This window comes from Anser brachyrhynchus, assembly GCF_964034855.1.
Source record: "Anser brachyrhynchus genome assembly, chromosome: 13".
NCBI classification, from domain to species: domain Eukaryota; kingdom Metazoa; phylum Chordata; class Aves; order Anseriformes; family Anatidae; genus Anser; species Anser brachyrhynchus.
The window spans coordinates 5,853,420-5,874,602 of NC_137708.1; the positions used below are offsets into that span (position 1 = coordinate 5,853,420).

The 21,183-nt window shown below is 34.9% G+C and overlaps 1 protein-coding gene across 2 annotated transcripts in view; it reads right to left on the reverse strand.

Annotated features, from left to right (window-relative positions):
- LOC308176882 (uncharacterized protein) overlaps positions 1-21,183 on the reverse strand; it is a 436,002-nt gene that overhangs the window by 294,440 nt on the left and 120,379 nt on the right. The gene's annotated exons all lie outside the window — the stretch shown is intronic.

Here is a 21,183-nt window from a genome sequence, read left to right on the forward strand (position 1 = left end):
ACAGCTTTAAGTCAATTGCACTATTTAATCAGCCACTGCATTTCTCAGTCTCCTTCCTGCAGTTTCTGAATTCATTAGTCAGGGAATTGGTGAGAAAGCTGTAGAAACTCACACCAGCAGCAAGGAATAAATGTCTTTAATGGTAATAACTTACACTAAAAAATGACAATTTATAGCTTTTTACAGCATGTAATATAATTTATGGGATGTTACTCATAGATGTGTATGCGTAATGAATGTTGTAGAAAGCCATAAATCACCAGTGTTTCCAGCTCCCTATTAAGACTTCATTTATTACTCTATTCCAGAAGTATAGTCTCACGATAACCACACCCCTGTCTCATTTTATTAAAAGATAGCTAAAAGATAGAAAAGGTAGATGTAACAGCAGTGGTACATAGTATTAAAAAATAAAGCTGAAAACACTACTACTAACACAGTAGAATATAAAGAGGACGAGTCTTAGCTGAGAAATGCAGTGAATTCCTCGATCTTATTTTATTAACAACTAGGGGAATATACAAAGAAATATTTTACCACATTCATCCTCTGAAATGCAACATCTCATTTAAAGAGGCAATACAAAGAGAACTGACGCCAGGAAGACGGTCTCCAGAGCAACAGAGTTCTCTCCGTTGCCATACTGAATCTAGTATTATGGGTTTGTATAATTGCAATTTTCATAAAGTCAGAATCCAAATAGTTCAGTAACCAGCCTTCTATAAGTGCATGTTACCGAAAAAAAGTGTGTGTCTGTTTGTACAGGCATGTGAGTGGTTACGCCAAACAGCTAAGTGGTTTTTTATGGCTTTAATGTATGGAAACATCTACCAGAAAAATTAATATTTCATTTAAGTTTGTTAGTATAGTTCTGTATTTAATTTAAAGATTTACAGGTCAACAGGACATCAGTTACAACATTACAGTTTTTGGTATTTTCTTTGTTTTCAGTTAAAGTAACAGATGGAAGGGCTGAACACTTATTTCATGTTTGTCAATCTGTGTAGGATGTAAGTCTATGAGACAACACTGAAAGACGCTGAAGCAATAAGATTTCCTTATTAAGAAATATGACAGTTCAGGCTGCAGCATTTAGGTCTTTGCTAGGTACAGTAGCATGAAATCTGCTACAAAGTCTTACAGTTTGGGATACGTTTGTTTTGTTATGCAGCTCATCCAAGCCAGCTGTTGAAATCAAAACTAGCATTACAAAACAAGATGGTTAGGGAAATGATCTCTAAAGTATCTCTCTGTACCATCATTTTCCCTTCCTAGCCACGATCTGTTTATATTGTGTTCAGTTTAAAACTGGGACCATATAGTAATACAAGTCTAGTGAAAACTGGTACTAGCTGAGCCATCTCACTACTGTTCCTTCCAAAATATCCCAAATTTAAAATGCATGTGATTATACAATTGATACTTCTCTTAGTTTCACTTATTAAATATTCTCTTTAACAACAACAACAAAAAAAAAATCTGTAGATTTAAGATCCCTCTTAGTGAAAGGTCCCTTGAGGGAAAGCAACTGCCTTTTCTTTGTCTGCCCATTTACTCATTTAGATTCATTTCTACAGTAAAATTTACAGAATTAGACCTTCGTTCTTAGTGTCATCAACAGTATTAGCGGGTCCATTTCAATTCCACCTGCATATTGCACTTGGAAGCTGCAGTTAAAGTCTTCTGTCTTGTAAACATTCTGCCACTAAAACAAAGTTCATCTTTCCTAAACTCTAAACAGGCATTCTGCTTTTAAGAACATTTTATTTATGAATTGTAAACCCTTTCATTTCTATCTCATTAAATTAGCCTTTACTCAAAGTCAGGAAAAACTTGAACTCATTCAACTCTGCAATAGTGTGAGTAGGCCTGTAGATAAAAATATAATTCAGTATACTTCTGTTAGCTTAGTAACTACATTGGCTAGCTCAGGACTACCTCAGCTTGCTCTAAGTATGCTTTTAGTAAATTGTTTCTACCTCTGTACATAAGTTAAAGATAGATGAATTTTGTTTGCATCTAAACAGTATCTTCATTTAAAACTAAAACTAAAACCAAGTTTACTTGGAAAACTGTTCATATTTTAAAACTGTATTAAGCTATACAGTGCATAAGAATATATCCTTAGAAATTACATGTACACTGCTGCGTACAAAGTACTAATAAGTGATCACCTGTTGTTCTCCCATTATGTCACGTGGACAGTAAAAGGAATAAGCTTCCTAGAACTGAATTGCTGTGAAGAACAGTGTACAATTATGAGATGAAAATCTATAATTCCCTTGTAAACTGCAAAATATATCATGCCAGAGTGGACTTTAATTGGCAAACGTACTGGCTGACCTTTCGTGGTTTTATTTCAGTTTTATTCCCATCTTTACAGACAAAAGAATAATTTTTGACTATTAAAATGCTCTCCAGGCAGCTGCCTAGACTGTACCATGCAGTTGAAATGGATGGAATTTATGGAACTCAGAAAACAAACCTTCCAATCTACTTTTGGTCAATATTACATCTTTGCAGCAGGTAAACAGTTACAAACATGCAAAAATACTTTGGAGCTTTATTAACAGCAGCCAGAAGCTCAAAATTAGCTATCTCTGTATTCCATTAAGTGGCTCATGCTGGCCACTTAACTTTGGCTTAGAAGCTGGGTACCCAACCTAGGGTCTGATTCAATGTATTTAACGGGAAAGGGTCACAAAATGAAAAACAAAGCTGGGAGCCTACGAACGAATATGTTAAACTAATTTATGGTGCAAACACTAATCCAAAATCTAATCTGAATTTTACACATGTACTGACACACAGATAACTAGCTTTTGGAGTAAAATTTTGTCCTTCTATAGAAGGTCAGATCAAGAGTTAAATGAAAGTTTGACTGTGTTGATGCAACAAATAGGTGCTTAATTGAATTTAATGTGGTTCTTCAGGTCCACATGTATTATTGGTGAGGCAGGCAGATTAATGCTGTTTCATTATCCTTTTTTACTGAGTATTTTATCCAAGGGCCATTAAAAAAATAAAATAATAAAGCCTATTATTCTGCCAAAAGACCCTGTCCATCCCACTCAATAGAATATAGACTGATTTTGTCTTGCTTTGGTTTTACTGCTGCTTATCAAAAAGAAAGGAATTGCACTGAAATAACCGTCAATAGCTAGCATTTCCCTTGTACTGGACAGTTCTTCACCAGAACTATGTGCACATTAATGTGCCCATACACCAAACCGCAGGGAAAACCCTCCCTGAGGAGATAGTCCTCACTCCTGTGCAGTTACAGCCTGAGTATTCTTTAAACTATCCACTTCCAATGAAAAACACTCCTGGTCTTCCAATACAAATCAGTTTTACATAGAGTTAGTTGTTAGTTTTGTAGACACCGCAGCGCATATGCAACTATTTTAGGTATAAGGCATAATATAATTCTGCACAAGAGCTTTAGTTTTGCAACCTGCTCACATCTAGCATTTATTTCCTCTTAATAAATCATTTTTGGCAAGCTGCATTCTGTGGTTAACACACTTAAAGCCAGGAATAGGTTTTGGGGGGGTAGAACTTGCAGGAACTACAAACCATGCGCCAGTGGCATTCCCTGTATCATAACAGAGGTTTCCAGTTATCTTTACAGAGTATGATTATAGCTGGGTGAACTTGTATTACTAAAAAATAAGACCAATTGCATGCACTGTTTTCAAACTTTTTCAAAGGTGGGTCAGCCTTACTTGGTACAGTACCTACTATAATCTGGGCTTCTGAGAAAACAACAAATACTGAAGTAAATTCTGAAATAATTAATTTTGCTTCAAAATAAGTTGAACTTTCCTCAGTACTTTCAGAGATGACATTGCTTTCATTGTCTTGCCACTACAACACCCCAGTGTTATACAACACACATGTAATATACATCAGAAACTCATCAGAATGAAACAAACATCCATTTCAGAGCTTGGGGGCTGGGAGGAAGAAAATTGTGATACAGATTATTAAAACTTGGTATAGATAAAGGAAACCTCAAAAGTCAGTGATGTTTGTAAATCAGTATAGTAAGATTTTTAAATAACACATCAAAGAAGGCTGAGTGCCTGTATTAGCTATTATTTCTGTGAGCAAAACACTCACTTCTCCTCACTAGAAGCAAACATTATTTAAGGTCCCAGTCAGGGAAGAAGCAGCCAATCAAATTCAGCTATTATTTTTTATTTTCCTTTGTGATGATTTACTTATTACCACCTTGCATTGTCCTCTTTATTACTTTATTGCTACATTGCTCAGCTCAAAGTCAATAGTTTCTTTCTTGCTGCGTGTAATGTTACATTTCTAATTGGCATATGGATTAAATGCAGTAACCTCTACAGACTGAAGCAAGTGAAGAGCACCTTCTAACAGATGGAGAGGTGCTTTACTGATGTAGTACTGTGTCTTCATAAGGTAGCCCACAGGAAGCATCACTTTTGAACATATCCATTTTGAGACTGAACCCTGCTGATAAACGCAGAGCAGATATAATTATGTGCACTAGTAACACTCCATAGTAGCAATGGGGACTTGACTTAATGGTGCACAGATATCTGGCGAGTGCCTCGGGGACCAAATAAATAATTAATTAAATAAATAAAAGAATAATCAGCAAACTGTGCTCATAAAATTAAGTCTTTGGTGGGACTTCCCTGTTCTGGGGAAAAGTGAGCAAAACAGACATTTTATGCTGCAGAACAGACAAACAACCTCCTAAATCAGGCTGCTCCATGGACAGAAGTAATGCTGATGTAAAGCACTGGGTAGAGAATCCACTTTGTTTTAAGACAGTTGTTGAATAAGCTATGGGAAAACTGAGTATTTTAATACCATCCCAGGTCACATGATGTGTTCCTTACTAAATAAGAAAAGCAAACTTCAGCCTAAGTGGTAAATCTTTGGCTAAAAGCATAGTAGCAGGAAAAAAAAAAATATATATATATATATATTATTATTACTATTAAATAGTAATAGCATATTCTCAATTGCTACGTTTGTTCTGTACTCAGAAGTTAGGAAGAGTTCTGTTAACTATGGCAACATATTTTGTGATGCTCCCAAAGAAGATGTTTTCCTAGACACTTTCAACTATAGACCAAATTTAGGACAAAAGCCTTAAGCCACAAAGGTTCAGACATAATTGTCTCCTGTGAAGCAAAGGAGTCGGGCTTTGGAAGATGCCCTCAACAGTATTTCATATTATAAAGCACCCGCATTCTTCAAACATACACAATGACCAATACCGCTCAACTCCAATAAAAAGTTTCAGATCATCACATTTGTGGATTTGCACTTACAAATGTGAATTATGCATTTCAAATAAGAAAAAAGAAAAAAAAGTACTAAGGTTGAACAAACAAACAAACAAAATGCTCATAAATACACATATTGTTTTACCAGGATTAAAAAAATATAAATAAATAATAAGCTGGAGAACCAAGACAACTCTTTTAAAGCAATCAAAACCAAATAGTAGCCCAATTAGTATTATAAAGTGCCTAGTTTACTCCCTCACCACTTTACAATAGCACAAAATTACAAAAAATTTACAAATCATTCCTGAGGCAGTGCTATGTCCTCAGAAAACAAGTGTATGCTTAGGAAAGCTAGCCATGTAGCAGCCTGCAATTGTTGCTTATGTTCCACTGACGAAAGTGCAAACAAGTGTGACTGCCAAAAACAAAAGGGGGAGGGGGAGGAGGGTAAGCTTCTAATAGAAAGTACTGATTTTCTATATACAAGTATCGATTCAAGCATACTTTAAGTTATGTTAAAAGCACTTCATCCTCCTTTACTCTGCAAGCAGTTCCAAATTTCTCCGTCTAGTACTAAGTATGATACACTACCACACAAAAAAGTCATTAATCTGTTTTTGCTACTGCTGATTAGTCAAGCAATTAACATTCAAAGTTTATATTCAGTAGCAGTATTGTAAAATGAGAGCTACCATTCTGCCTGAAAAACAAATTCTGGTCAATAACTGTTCCAGTTTTAATGTTTTTACATGTATTTCTGTGTTTAAAATACTTCAGATTCATTCAAGGTGTAACACAAGCATATCTTCTCTATACTCAACTTCTGGATAAATTCTGGATGGCAACTACTCACAAGCAGTTGGTTAGCATTTCTTTTTATTATCTATGCAGCTAGATAGGATTTGTTCAAATATAGACAGTGGCTCTTAAATGCGGGATTTGATGTGTGTTGTGTGCACACGTTCACTTACATTTCAAGTGGTGGATAGGGTGGGAAAGGTGAATTAATTACAATGTGGTTTTGTCAGGCAAACAAAAATGCTTTACAAATTATATTTGAAAAACTATCCAGTCTATTTAGTACAACTTTATAAATAATGGGATGTAGTGTAGCGAGTGCAATTCTCAACACTTCTGTTGGGGTTAGAAACATGCATTACTGAGATAAACATGGTATTTCTGCAAGGAGAGTTAACACCTTCAAACACGGCAAGACTGAAGGACCAAACATTTTATTTAAGCATTATTTTGAGGTATTATGGATTGCAATAAAATAAAGTGAAATCTAGAATGTCTGAAAAGGAAACACACCAGGATGGAGACTTAGGACAAAAACTGCCAAAGAAGAGCAGAAGTTCTTCTATATTCTTTCTATGCTTGATGTTTCTTGCTCAATAAGCATTTCAAAATGTCAGAAGCATTTCATAAATAGAAGGAAATGTCCCTACACAAATGAACCAGCTGTTCTGTCCAGCTGGTTAAAGTAATTGACCAAAATGCAACCAGTCACATTATTTCTCTCATAATTTTTCTGAGCAATACCATGCACAGCCACAACCAACATCAGTAGAAGTCCTGGTATTGGTTATAGCTTACAGGAGAATGACTGCCGCAGAGTTATAGAACATTACAAGCAAATCTGAGCAGGAAAAAAAATAAAAGGAATACTTTCTGAGAGAAAATGCACTCCGTGGTGTTGGTAGCAACAGTGTGCAGAAATACTGTCTGAAATAATTTGAAGAAATGTTCTAAAGTAGAGTTTACAGCTTTTTTTTTTGCCTTTTTTTTTTTTCCCCACAATTATCACATAAAGATATCAACGAAGGCTTTCAGAATAACCTCCACGAAAACTCACCATGCATGTTTTAAGACTTAAACATAAAGGGCATCAAAGCATTCTAAAGACAAACTAGGACTACAAATCAAATGTGGTGAAAAAGCAGCAGACTGCTTATGCATGAGTTGAGGTTAATGTCAGCCTATAAACCAGTAAAGAGGATTTAAGGTAAAAGCAAGAATAGATTTCAAGTGCATTTTGGCTTACCTGGGTTTGACTGATACAACATGACTACTAATAGGCCAATGGAAATTTTATCTAGTTTGTTGATAACATCTTGAACTGTCTTAAATTATGACAAACACAGTATTTATAGCAGAAGTTTGATGCAGCTTTCATTTCAAATTTAATCACACCCATTTTTAGGGAAGAGGGCTTTGGGATACTACCCAAATCCAAACTATCATTGTGCGCTTTTTTTTTTTTTTTTTGACTAGTGGCCTACAGTTACTTAAATAGAGTGTAAGCAAGAGCAGACTGATGGACAGAAGTACGGATGTGTGGAGTGTAAAACTGAAAGAAATTTCACGTCTTACAAAACCTTACCTAAGTCATGTAATGATCTGCCTCTCTGAATTACTTTTCAGAAGACAGATAAGGATCAAAGAGTTAGAAATCTGATGGCAAGCACAGGTGATTCAGAATCATGTGCATTCTTCCCGTCCATCCCCTTATATTCATAACAGAATCACAGAATGGTTGAGGTTGGACGGGACCTCAGGAAACATCTGGTCCAACCTCCCTGCTCAAGCAGATTTCCCTAGAGCACATTACCCAGGATTGTGTCCAGACAGCTTTTGAATATCTTCAGGGAAGGAAATCCACAACATCTCTGGGCAACTTGCTCCAGTGCTCAGATTTTTTGTACATCATTGCAGCTGAAAAATCCAACAAGGGTGAGAAAAAAATATATCCATACTAAAAAAGGAAATTCACGTCAAGTCATTTGCAGGATAGAGGTTGTTGTATATGTTATGCCTTACACAATTTGAAGCTTAAAAAAGCAAGGATGAACAGAGTACACCATTATTAGAAAGTAACATGAAAGGAAATTGTTATAGTTCTAACTATGTGTTAGTGTAGATAGTGATTCTAATCAAACAGGGAGGCCGAGCACTAACTTTGAGGGTACTTTGTGTGATACTGTAAGGATATTAAAATATTTATGCCATGAATGTATAAGATTGTTACTTTACTAACAGGTTGGCAACTGATAACATAATACTCAGTAATATGATTTAGTTAGAAAGAGTATATTCTTACTACCTTACTCTATTTCAATAAATAACTAACCTGACTATAGCATTTCACAAAAAATAAATAAATAAATAAACAAATAAATAAATAAATAAATAAAAAACGGAGTGATTGCTTTATGGTAAATACACAGTGCAAGTTTTTCTGTACAGTTCATTGTCACTCAGGACTTGCAGCATCCTTTCTCTCCCAAGCTGCAATCGTTGGCTGAAATAATGTTTTACTCTGTCATTGAAAATGTCATAGGGATGATGGGAAAGGGAACTGTGCTGATGTGGAGGCAGTTCTTTAACACCAATAATGGAAAGCAGTATCAACACAACTCATTTTACGTAAACTGAAATAAATTGTGGAGGGAAGCAAAGTGATTTCACAGCCTTTATTCAGTGTGCCACTGAATTGTTTTAATCTCTGTTGGTTTAAATCCAAAATTCAAGGCAGGTTGTCCTTAACATTCAGTAATTATAAGAACACTAAGTCATCAAATGTTAACAGACAAAGTAGCTGGTGAATATAGATTTGGAAGTTTGAGGTGTTGGAACTATCAAGATTTGGATTTGTCTAATCTGTGAGTGATGGGAGGCTTACAGAAGTAAAAATTTATTCCAGATCTGTCATTTCACTGCACAAGACTGACAACACATCTTTACTGCTGTCCTCTGAGAAGCTGTGTAATGTTTCAGTATTTAAAAAATACATGTAGTGTACAATACCACAACTCTGAAAAAGATAATGCAAAAATATATTTTTCAGCAGTTGCAAAATGTAAGTTTTTAGCAAATTTATTATAAAAATATCTTCTTAGAATTAATAATTAAAAGAATACTGTAATTATTTCTTTTTTAAGATGATTCTTATTAGAAACCTAATAAAAAAAGAAAACTTCTAAGCATGTATATGGCATTTGGTGTATTTTATTCTTAGGCACAAACTCTTTAACATAAGTTAGTTCAAGTGTTAAATGATATTGTGAAAGCTAAAGGGCTCTTCTGAAGTACCTTATTCTATGCACATTCAGTGCAGTGAAATTAAAGAACATGTATTTCATAATGTAATTGAAAGTCACTCAATTTTCTCCTAGTGAAAGGATGGGAAAAATCTATGTTATCTGTTATCCTATATTTTTCTAAGCTGAAAGCATTCAGGACAGCTGACAGGTATTCAAGATAAGAATGAGTTGAATAGTAGTTATTTTTCCTTTTGAACTAATGAATCTGTTAAATAGTCACAGAAGCACTTTACAGAATGGAGAGAGTGAGGGTAAGCACTCTGGTGCAGATTTAAGATCAGTGGCCATAACAAAAATGATGTCTCAAGTAAACCTGCCCTGGTAAACCTCACAAGAAAAGCCTCTAAGTGTTAGTTCTGATGGCACTGAAGGCTAATGAAAATAAAAATTAGAAATAAAGACTTTCCTACTCACTTCACTACAATAGTGCAGGAGTGAGATATGCAGTAATTTTTTATTATTATTTTTTAATGAAAAAACTCCAACAAAGGGTGTTCTGAGGATATGACTCCAAGCATGGGTTAGATATAGGTGCAGAATATATATTGAAACTATTAGTACATGAAGTACATATTATTCAGAATATTTCTTTTTCACCTTGTACTTTATTACTGGCTCATTTGGTTACCTTCAATAACTAAAGAAAATACTGCTGTTTCTGAACTATAATTGCATCATTCATACAGACTTTCTAAACATACCTTCAAAGATGACATTTATAACTAAAGAAGATGTGTTTGGGACCTCTAGTTCTTCTTCGTCCATAATTCACAAAGATCCAATATTCTGTATTATACCTGTCTTTGTGTCTGTATATGCTCATTTTGTGTCATTTCAAGGCCATATTAAAAGGACAGAAATAGTTACAACATTTCTTTAAAGCAGAACTAGGTGTGGGTCTTGTCATCCAAATACCTGCACTGCTGTCAGTGGAAATTTTGCTTACTGTATGTCCTAATAGGTTTCTTTATGGCTGACACGCATTTAGTACCTGTAGTTCATTTCTGTGTCTTCCTTGCTTTGTCAAAAGAGCTTGAGATCAGATAAGAAAATATGTCCAAACTCAGCAGTGGTAAACCTCTCCCCATACCTGCAGGCAGTTTAAGCTTTGAAGTATAAGGTCTCCTATCTTTTTCTAATCTATTTCTCCGATCCTTTCCAAAATGTACTTGATCATGTAATATTTGTGATGTTTTACTGGAATGCTTCTACCAATTGTATTTCTATCCCATTACAATGGGAAAGTGCACAATTTGTAAATAGTTGCAGAGAGTGAAAATTAAGATTAACCACTTGAAGGTAAGAAAGCGAAACAATCAAAACTCACAATTGAACCTTGTGGGAAGTTCCTAAACATGTAATTCAATTTCCAATGCTACACACGTACAGAAGATCCATAGAAAACTGGAACATTTTATACCTAAGGCAAACCAAGATGAAATAAAGATATAGAAATGAACAGAATACTCTTATTTTCCACGTAGGGGTTTCTGTGCAGCTGAAAATCTAGTAAATCAAAAAATCAAAGTTATGTTATTTTGTTCCAAAGAAGTCCTCAGCTTATCACATTCTTTTTGCAAAATAAGAAAAAGATTCTATTTCCAGAATTACAGAGGTAATATTCTAATTATTTTTGGTTAGATTTTATCTTCTCCTTGAGCCCATTTTACACAATTTCTTTCCTGATTTAAATAAATAAATAAATAAAACTTGCAACAAGATAACTGCTGATATCTCTCCCTACTATAGTAGTTGCAATGTGAAATCAGACCAAGTGGGATTTTAAATTATGGTTTTCTTTTGGTTTTGTACCAATTTGTCCATTTGTCCAGATACTTTCAGAATTCAAGTAGATGCAATCTGTGCCTGCAAGCTCATTCTTCTACTCTAAAGTGATTTATCACAAGAATAAAAGCTTTTCTACATGAGTAAATCAATATCCCCCCTCCCTTCTTTTTTCTCTTTTAATGTAATTTTTCATGCATCTAGAGTAAGGATCATATGGATACGTACGTTTAGAGAAGCCTTGTAGAGTTTTCTGTAACCGCTACTTAAAAGGGCTTTTCTTTCAGTTGTTGATTTGAGGGATTGTTACTGCTATGTTCAGGTACGGTTTTATTTCACTAAATCGCAAGGTACCATGCACAGTGCTCTTGTGATTCAATTTTGTGTGTCTTAAATCCTTCTGAAGTTTTGCTTTCCCAACCTATTGCTGGGAGTCATTAGGCAGCTAACGGGGAGCACTTTTTGTCAACCACTGAGGTAGCTCTGAGTGAGTAAAAATCCAATGACTGGTTCTGTCTCTCTTCTAGAGGTTCTTCAGGATTAGTAGACTGCAGAAAGCACCGTGCCATACTGGTTGTTTCTGTTGTGTTTTGTTGTTGTTGTTTGATTACTATTTAATGATCACTACCTCCTACGCACAGGTCAAAACTTGCTTCAGGAAAGCTTTTGTTTGTCCTCACCAAAGGTGGCACTCACTTACAGGGATCACAGAGGCAATAGCATTTCCAACACTTTGAACATATGAAAGTATTTCAGTCGCTCTTTTGAATATCATTTGACTGTAAGTGAAGGAAATGACAATCTGAGGGAGTGCTAATTATGAAAATCTCTAACCTACTTTTGATAAATGTGCATAGAATAGAGTTCACCTACTCTATTTTAAGTTTATTTTAAAAAGCAGTGTCATAAGGGACTGTACCTGTGTGGGTAAGATAACTGTTCTAATAATATGTAGTTATATAGATCAGCTTTCAGTGTGGTTCCATTGTACTTTGTCTACAGTATGTTAGTACAGCATGCAGCTTACTTGTTTTACATGCTAAGTGTTTCTTTCAACTTGTCATTGGTTGCTTGAATTTTATCCTTGCATGTGTGAAAATCCTAGCTGGAGACTGATAACATGGCAAAGTACTGGATGACTGCATTTTTTGTTTGATTGATTGACTGTTTTTCTAAATTGGTATTCCTGTTGCATAAGATTTCCTATTGCATTTCTTTTTGCCCTGAGATGGCTGGGGTGGTATTTTAAAGGGGTTTTCATAGTCTGCATTTTTGTGGATGGAGGTGTGACTAAAAGCAACTCCCTAGAGCAGAATGCATGCAGTGCATGTATTCAAATAAATGATATTTAAGTTAGTGGACAGTCAACGCACCTGATGAAGTCTTCTTTATGCCTTTTTGTAACCAGAATTCACAGTCTGTTGTGTCACTTTGTATTCTGTTGAAGTATGCATATGACTTTGCATATGATTGAAGTTTTTCCTAATAAAATCCTTCTGTGGGGGTGTATACTGGGGGTGACAAGTTTCTATTAGATGGATCAGTGGGAGGCTGCAGAGCTCTTCTGGAGGAGAGTAAGCAGCGGTACCAGAAAAAATCAGAGTGGCCTAAAAAAGAGTGGTATGTGGGACCAATCGTCTTTTTGTCTTAGGGATTTGTGGTGGCGTTTATCACACAGTGTGGTATTCTGCACAGCTTTTACTTTTATTCAAGATTGTAAAACACTCAAAAAATCAATTTATTTTTTTTGGGGGAGGGTGCTATTTGCTTGTATTGCAATACACTTTAATTCAAAATGGTTTTGTTTTGCTTTTAAATCAATGACATTTACTTATACCATGATATCTGTATATAGATTTAACAGGCAATAATTAGTTCACCGATGTAATTTTATATTTAGGTTTTATATAAAAATAGCTGTAGTAAGGTAACACAGAGAACTATCTGAAAGAATCTGATCCAATCATCACAGTCAATTTTGTTTTAACTAGTACAGCTTCAAAACCCTTTTCAATCTATTTGATCTTAATTTCAGATACCTTTCTAAATGAGATCCCATTGTCCTATGTATTAAATGACATTTTGAAAATCCTTTAGTGCTCAGAACTAACCTCAGCACATAGTGTACCATGCAGACAATCATGAACGCTTCAGAATGGAAGAGACCTCTGAAAGTCTCCAAGTCAAACACTCTGCTCAAAGCAGGGATGCGAGGAAAGCTAAATCCAGTTGCTCAGGGATGTTTGCAGTCACTTTTCACCCTTCCGCAACTCTTCATATGTGCTTCATCCCCCTAGTGACTGCAGCCCTCTGCTGAACTCTGCGGCTCAGCCAGTCTCACTTGTCCTGAGGACCTTTTTTTTATTTTTGATTTTTTGCATATTCTGAGGACTGAAGAACGTTTTTGCTTTGCGAGAGGATATGCCACAAAACTTTTTCAATGCAAGCAGCATCTCATTTCTTTTTTATCTAGATTTGTGTTGATTGACCTTTAGTGATAGACTAGAAGATTGAAAAATAACTTTTCAGCTTGACTGTGATTACTGTTGCTTAAAATCTTTTAATATGATTTTTAACTATATTTTCTTTCATTTCTATACCATCAGGGCTTTTTATCCATGTACCAGGGGATCTACAGCTTTCATCTGTCATTTCAAGGTTTTTTAACAATAGTAGGGAATAATTCTACAACTTTTGTTATTTAGTGAAAATGTTTTCTGAGGTGAAGTTGAAGTTTTGAACACCAAATAAAAGTGTGCAGTCAGTGAGTAGTATTAGTTTTTTTGATGGAGAAGCCTTTGAAAGAGGTAAAGAACATCCCTGCTGCAGTGGGAACATAAAAATTTTATGTCTTATGTTTTGAGAACTTAAAGAGAAAGGTCAAAAATCTAGAATAAAGATCTTTTGCCATTTAATTTTTATGGGGTTTCATCACTATAAACAAACTGATTTGGCTTTTATGATCAAATTAGTAAGTGTGTGAAATAAGTGCTTCTTTGGTCATCTTTGCAAATCTTTGCAAACTGTGCAAGTCTTAACCCTATAAATCTTTTAGTTTCTGTGTCAGATTCTACCACAGTCACAATGGCTTGAGATTTTGAGAAAAGATGAAGTACAGCATATGTCTTTAGAATTATTCTGCTCTCTCTGTCAAGGGACTCAGCCTTGGCAGGAAGATGCTATGGGATACATAAATCAGGAAAGTAACCTGTATGTCTCCTGATTTGGTATGCTAGAATACAGCTGTCTCTGTGGTAATATGTTCTTTAATGCTTCATTGAACCTGTTCTTAGAGAAATGAAAATGCATGTGTTTGAAACACTTCTGTAGTTGGCTGGTTGATCAAAATACATTTTTCTTAGCATCTTTTTTTCTTGCTCTTTTCATCATTATCCATTACTTAAAATTATTCTGAGAAGAATGTCTGAAGCTTTCTTCCTAAATTTATTTGAATATGCTTGTATAATCTACACAGAGCAGTGCCTTTTTGGACATGTGATAAAAAATTAATAGGACTTCAAATTTTTTAACAGTTGGATCCAGCTGCTGGATATCTTTCTGTATTAAAATCACTTAAAATCTCTTTTCAGTTCTGTTCAGAAGGCAAATTATCTATGGAGGGTAGATAAAGTAAAACTGGCAGATCTAGTATTTCTTGATGAAATGTGCGCATATTAAAATATGCAGTTCTCAGAGACAACATATAAAACATACATAATCTATTATAATGAGATTCCAGAAAGTACCATTCACAAAGGCTGAAATGTTTGGAAGTGATATGAAGCTATGTGCAGTGCAAGCCTGGCTTCAGATGGAAGTCTGACTTCTGTGAAATTAGTGGGGGAGTTTTCTGTGCAGTCGAGGGCAAAATATATCTGTTACTATCACCACTATTTGTATTACAGCATGGGAATATTGTTCTTTAAAGAAAATAAAAATAGAGGTTTAACCCCATTTTACTGAATATCACAAATACACACTGAAAAATCACTGTAGTAGAGATATTTCCTCAACCTCTATTTTTCTGTCCAACACAATGTGATAAAAGGAAGGAGAGGGAAGAGTGTATTTATTAAGAATAGTTTGGAAGAGAAAGGCAGGCTGAATGATATTAACAGATTTTTTTTGTTGCTATGCAGATAGTCTGACAGGACACTGAATTATTTTTGAATCCCTGTTTTCACAATATAAGAGAAGCACAGTTCCATATTTCTACATATTTAAAATTTTTGAGTAAAATAGAATGATGTTATCAAGAGTAATTATTTAACTCTGAATTGCTCTGTCCTTTTCAGAATTATGTTTTTTAATATTTGAAATTTGCATAAGTAGTATCCTGTTGTTGCCTCAGTTATAAATATACTACTTATATTCTGTTAATTTTTCCTTCTTTTCTAAGTTGTATTTATGTCAAGACATGCTATGAACATACTATTTCACATGCAAATTAAACAGATTCCAAGACAGAATTATGTCAGACAGTCCAGCAGTAAGAGTTACGATCGTGAATAAACCAAAGATGTTCAACATTACAAATGAGAAATTTGCTAAATAAGGTGTATATATGTCATATTTCATCCCCATTAAATAGATATCAAAATGGATTTGGCTGTGAGATAATAAAATTTAAAATTTTCTCTTCTTGAAATGTTTAATTTATTCTTTGCAAATGTTACTAGTTATTACTAGTGATGATATCTGAGGACCATAAAAAAAAATGTAGGTATTAGCATGTTTGAAAGGCTGTATTTTAGGTTCTAGGTATTAAACCGAATTTGAACAGGAACTTGAATTTACTTACATATTGGTGGAGTTAGGCATCTCGGAGGTATGGCAGGTGGGAAGAGGCAGGACTGGTAATGAAGCTGATAACAGGTAAATGAAGGAAGATGCGCTTGAAATATGCCTTCTGTCTTCACTGGGGATGGCCTTCAGCTTGAAATCATTGTCAATGTGGCTGGGCTTTAAAGCCGCAAACACCTCTATGAGCAACTTGTCTTCCATTTATGCACACCATTAAAAACCACCCTCTTAGAACTACAGATTTTAAGTGTGATTGACCAAAGCAGCAAGCTCTCTGCCTTTTTGGTTATTGTTCAATGGTCAGATTAAATATCTGGGAAATAAAAGAGACTCTTTGACTCCATGTTTATTTGTTGTCCTAAATAGTTTTCTATAAAATCTCATGGTTAAAAGTGGGCTTAAATTTTGCTGCACCATAAACAAAGCTCACTATTGCCTCCAGGATAGCCATGCTGTTAAAGTTTTTTTTGGCATTATAATTCAGAAACATCTTAATAGGCAGTGTGTTTCAGAGGATAGGAGATGGTATGTGGAACTTTATCTTCCATTGCCATTTATTTAATTTCACTTGACGACTAAAATAAATGGTGAAAATTTCTTCTTGGGTATGCAATATCATGAGATATTCTGTAGCTCTTACATTTGGGTAATTTGGACATGCTCTCTGTGTATAGATACAGGTTATAGCTATCTTATCTATGTTTTTCAGAAGCCATTTATTTTCTTAATAATATTAGTTATAAAAATACTAAGAATAGATTTCTTATAAATTTGTCTTCCCTTTTCTTTGTAATATAGTTGTGGAAAGTTCAAGGTGCAGGGTTTGGAAGGGAAGGGCTTGAGTATTGTTTTTCTCATTTTAGAAATTATTTCTTGTCTCATATATGTCCATGGATTTCCTGTTGTTGTAGCTAATCTGGCTTTCAAGTCTTTTTTAAGGTAGGAATGAAGACATTTGTAGCATTATGAAGAAAAACATACATGTGAAATCTACAAAGAGAATATACATTACATTTTGTAGACCTTGACATCCCTACTTGAATACAAATTAGGGTTGAATAAGACAGAGTACACAGTTTTATTTGAGTTTCTGAATGTGCCAGTGAAGCAGTAACTGTCCTCATTGTAGGTAAGTACTAGCTGTACTGTTCAGGTAGCTAGGTTCTCAGTGGATACATTGTCAGAAGCTCAAAATTGCTAGCATCAATTCTTGTCAAGGTTTTGGCACAATATTGCTGGTGTTTTCTGTGAATACATCTTGTGATTTGAAATGCTACTTAACTTTTAATTGACAACATGTAATTAATACAGGAGAATCTTATCTGCTGTCTTTATTGTATCAGCATTACAACCAGAAGAAAAATCACTTATTTCATAGTACACCCATCATTCCCTATTCTCCCTCCAATCTTTTCAGCTGTGTACTTGCTTGTGAGGTGCTGCTGTTGCAAAAGTCAACAATTATTTGTGCTTTCAAAACATAACTGCAAAATGTAATCAGAGAAATAAGTAGAACAGCAATTACTGTGGGAGCTGTGTAACTGACAGCACTTAACAGAGGAGGAAAAGAAACATATCAAAACAAACAAACAAAAGAATTGATGCATGTGCCACAAGATGTCAGTGGCCACAGTCTGCATTGACTAAAATGCCTTTTATCATTCTTAAACATACTCCTACTATAAGCAATCAATATCGGGGGGGGGATGCCCCTTTTTGAAAAAAAAAAAAATGTAAGCTTGATTACCTGCATCAACACTATTTTTAGAAATAATTCATCAAGGTTGTACTTAAATAGATACCTCGATGTCTGTAATAATGCATTTTGAGCCTCTCCTCCCCACTGCAGTAAATCTTGCTGTAGTTAGAAGTAAATTTTTCAGAAATGAGGTCCCTTTTTCTCTATAATGTTTTCAGGGTCAAAAGCATGCCAAGAATCATTCTGTAGCATCCCCTTTTTATACCCGTTTTGCTTTTCCCTAAGCTTTCATCTAAGCATAATCTGTGTAGTGCTAATGAGATAAACCTCTTAGCTGTTCCAGAAGACGCTTTTCTCTTTCAGAACTTGGAAAAAACGTTAATATACCAAAGCAAACAAAGCAAAAACTAGGCATGTTAATATGTCCTCAAATTCATACAAAGCTTCTAATATCTCTTAATAATAATCAGAAAGTCCCTGTGCAACACAAGCATATTTTTTGCAGATCTAACTGGAGAGAGATATGCAGTTTGCTGACTATTTAAACTGCTGAAAGTTATGATCCTTGTTATTGAATTTATTTTCATTATTTCAGTCCAGTTATCTATTTTAGCATGCATCATTGCTCCAAAGGTTCAAGTAATGCCACAACTTCACACAGGAGTGCAAAATGAGCTTTCTGTATAGTCTCAAATAGAGCATGGTGATACCAAAACTGCTACAGCTGTTTTCAAAGTAATTGTATAATTGCTGTAGATAAAATCTAATGTTCATGTTTCAGCTTGTTCTCTCCATTGTAACTTCAAAACTACTTCTCAGTATTAGGTGTGGGTTTCTTTTGTTTTGTTTTGTTTGCTTTTCCTGTTTGAAGGAAAAGAACTTCTGTAGCTAACCTTTTATTTAACCAAACTGGTTGTGTTGCTCTTCAGAGAAATATCCTTGTATCCTCTCAGAATTATCTTTCCTTTTCCTAGAATTTCTGAAGCCTTTATACCAATAACTCTTATATTAGAATTTTGTTCCATCTGAAGAAAATCATGCAATGGGTAAGCTGAATGGATATTCAGCAGCAGTATGTCCCTTCTAATTAAAGCCTCCTTCAGGAATGTTCTTTTTTTTACACACTAAATCAAGTAGTTCATCTTCATCACATTGCAACTGCTTTTCTCTTTGCTGGTTGTTGTTGTTCGTGTTTTTGTACAGCACATACAAAAACAAACTTAATTTGCATAATTATACAATTTTAATTCCTCCCACCCCCTGATTCTAAGCATATCTACCTTGTCCTCATTTTTTTCCATGTAATATACAAGGTGAAACATGATTCTGTTTGCTTTATTGATTGTCTTATAGACACCACTTTTTCTTAAGTTTTTGTTGTTGTTGTTCATGATAAAGGGTACAAGAAATTCATAAGTTCTTAAGTTCAGTCAAGCTCCATCTGGATTGAAATTTTTGCTTAGCAGTACTTAAACCAAAATATGAAGCCATGAATTTGTGATCTGTCGAAGACTTTTGTAGAAGCTTTCCTTTAAAGCAAGGTCTCCAGAACACAGCAACTTTCAGTTGTGTTTATAGAATGTGTGATGATGGCTTGGAAGTTTAGTAATACTGTGTATAACATGGAATGAGTAAGTTGCCTTTCCATTGATACTAGGTTAACCAGAAACTATGGCCTGAAAATCTTAAAATTGACTGAAACACAAGAAGTGGAATTAAGTGATAACACAGAAGTTGAAATCACAAATCCTAAAACTGCCAGTGGTTTCCTCTGTGACCATTGTGAAAGGATTAACTTTCCTAATGTTAAACAACTTTCCTGTTCTATTACAAGGTTGCAAGGTTGCAGTTGTTGCAAGAGGCAGCATTTACTAGCAAAGTAGATACCAGTTTAAAAAAAAAAAAAAAACAGTTAAAACACTTTTTTTAAAACTTTCTCAATTAAAAAAAAAAAAAAAAGTAGCAGAGTACTCATTGTATTTCACCTGTTTCTTAGCATAGGTCTTGCTCCACCCTTTTACTTATTGTCCATTTGTTCTCAGAAGCTGTGAGAAAGGAAAACCGTGGCTTATCCCATCTGGAAATGTGGTTTCCCAACCAGAATGTTGCTGGAGGGCAGAGGGGACTATTTTTCACTGGATGGTGTTCGGAAAAGATGACATTTTGGTTCCCAGAAAAGGATGGAGGTAACAAGGTTGCTTGGAGATGTTGGGAGCTACCTTGTGAGTTTTAGGAGGGAGTGGGTGTTTTTTCATTGAGACAGGGAATGAGGAGAAGGTCTTTGAAAAGAGATGAATAGGTTAGGCTTTGAAAGAGAGAAATACAGATCACTGAAGCTTAGTTCATTGTGCGACTGTCTCATCTTCCATCCATCATTATCCCCTGAAATTCCATGACCTTCCAGGACTCCTAAAACATGGATTATCACTGAGCCTTCTACTTGCTCCCTATCCTAACTGTTTGCATTCTGTAGTGGCCTTCGAATTTTGCATAGAATGTTGAGGTTCCCTAAGCCCATGTTACAAAACTGATGGCAATATTATTTTGAAGGGAATATCCTGTCATTCATTTTCAATCTCAATTTCTTGTGGATCCCAGAAAAAATAAATAAATAAATGAATAGAATTTGCTATAATTGCTATAACTAAAACTAACCAAATAATGTGTGCATTTTCTGACTCCACACAAGACTCACACAATTTGTTGACTAATAAGAGCAAAAGTGTAATATCACTGCTGAAAAAAATCATCTGTTCTCTTACAGTAATTTTAGCTTCCTTTTTCCACTTACAGAGTAGAAAGTTCACCAAAACCTTCACCGGAGTTCCAATTCTCCAGAGTGCAAATGAATGCATTAGTATTTGCCATTGCTACGGTGTTATTTAATTTCAGATTTTATTTCTGAAATGGTGAACTCCAATTTCAGCTTCATGAAGAATGAAGTTGATACACAGTTACATTCACTAGATGACCACCAGTATGATCCCCACTTCTTTTCCAGCTCTACTTCTCATGCCTGCCATGAACACAATAAAAAAACCTAAGAAGCCCAAATGTCCCAGGCCTTCCCCATACAAATATAGAATTACAGCCAATATGACCTATTCATGTCTTCTGATCAAAGGAAATAACCGTGTACAGCCTTATTTAGATTTTAAATGCAAGTTGAGGTTTTACATTAATTTCAGTGACTTTGCAACAAACCTATAAAGAATAAAAAGAAATGTATTGGCTATTTTTGACTTTCAGAAGGCAGAGCTGAAAGGTGAGAGAAGAAAGTGGTATGGCTTTGATGCAGATAAAGTACTTAAAGGGGTACTAAATTATATACATATATCCTTTTTTCATAATACAGAGATTCACAGTAAGCATAGCAAGTATCATTAATTCTCCATGTGAAAAGTCAGTCTAAACTGTAAAGACAACTTTCAATGGGGAAAGCAAATTCACTGCAAATCAGGGTAGAGGCACGCTGCTGTATCACTATGCAGCTGCCCATTCTGTACCTTTTTTTTGAAGG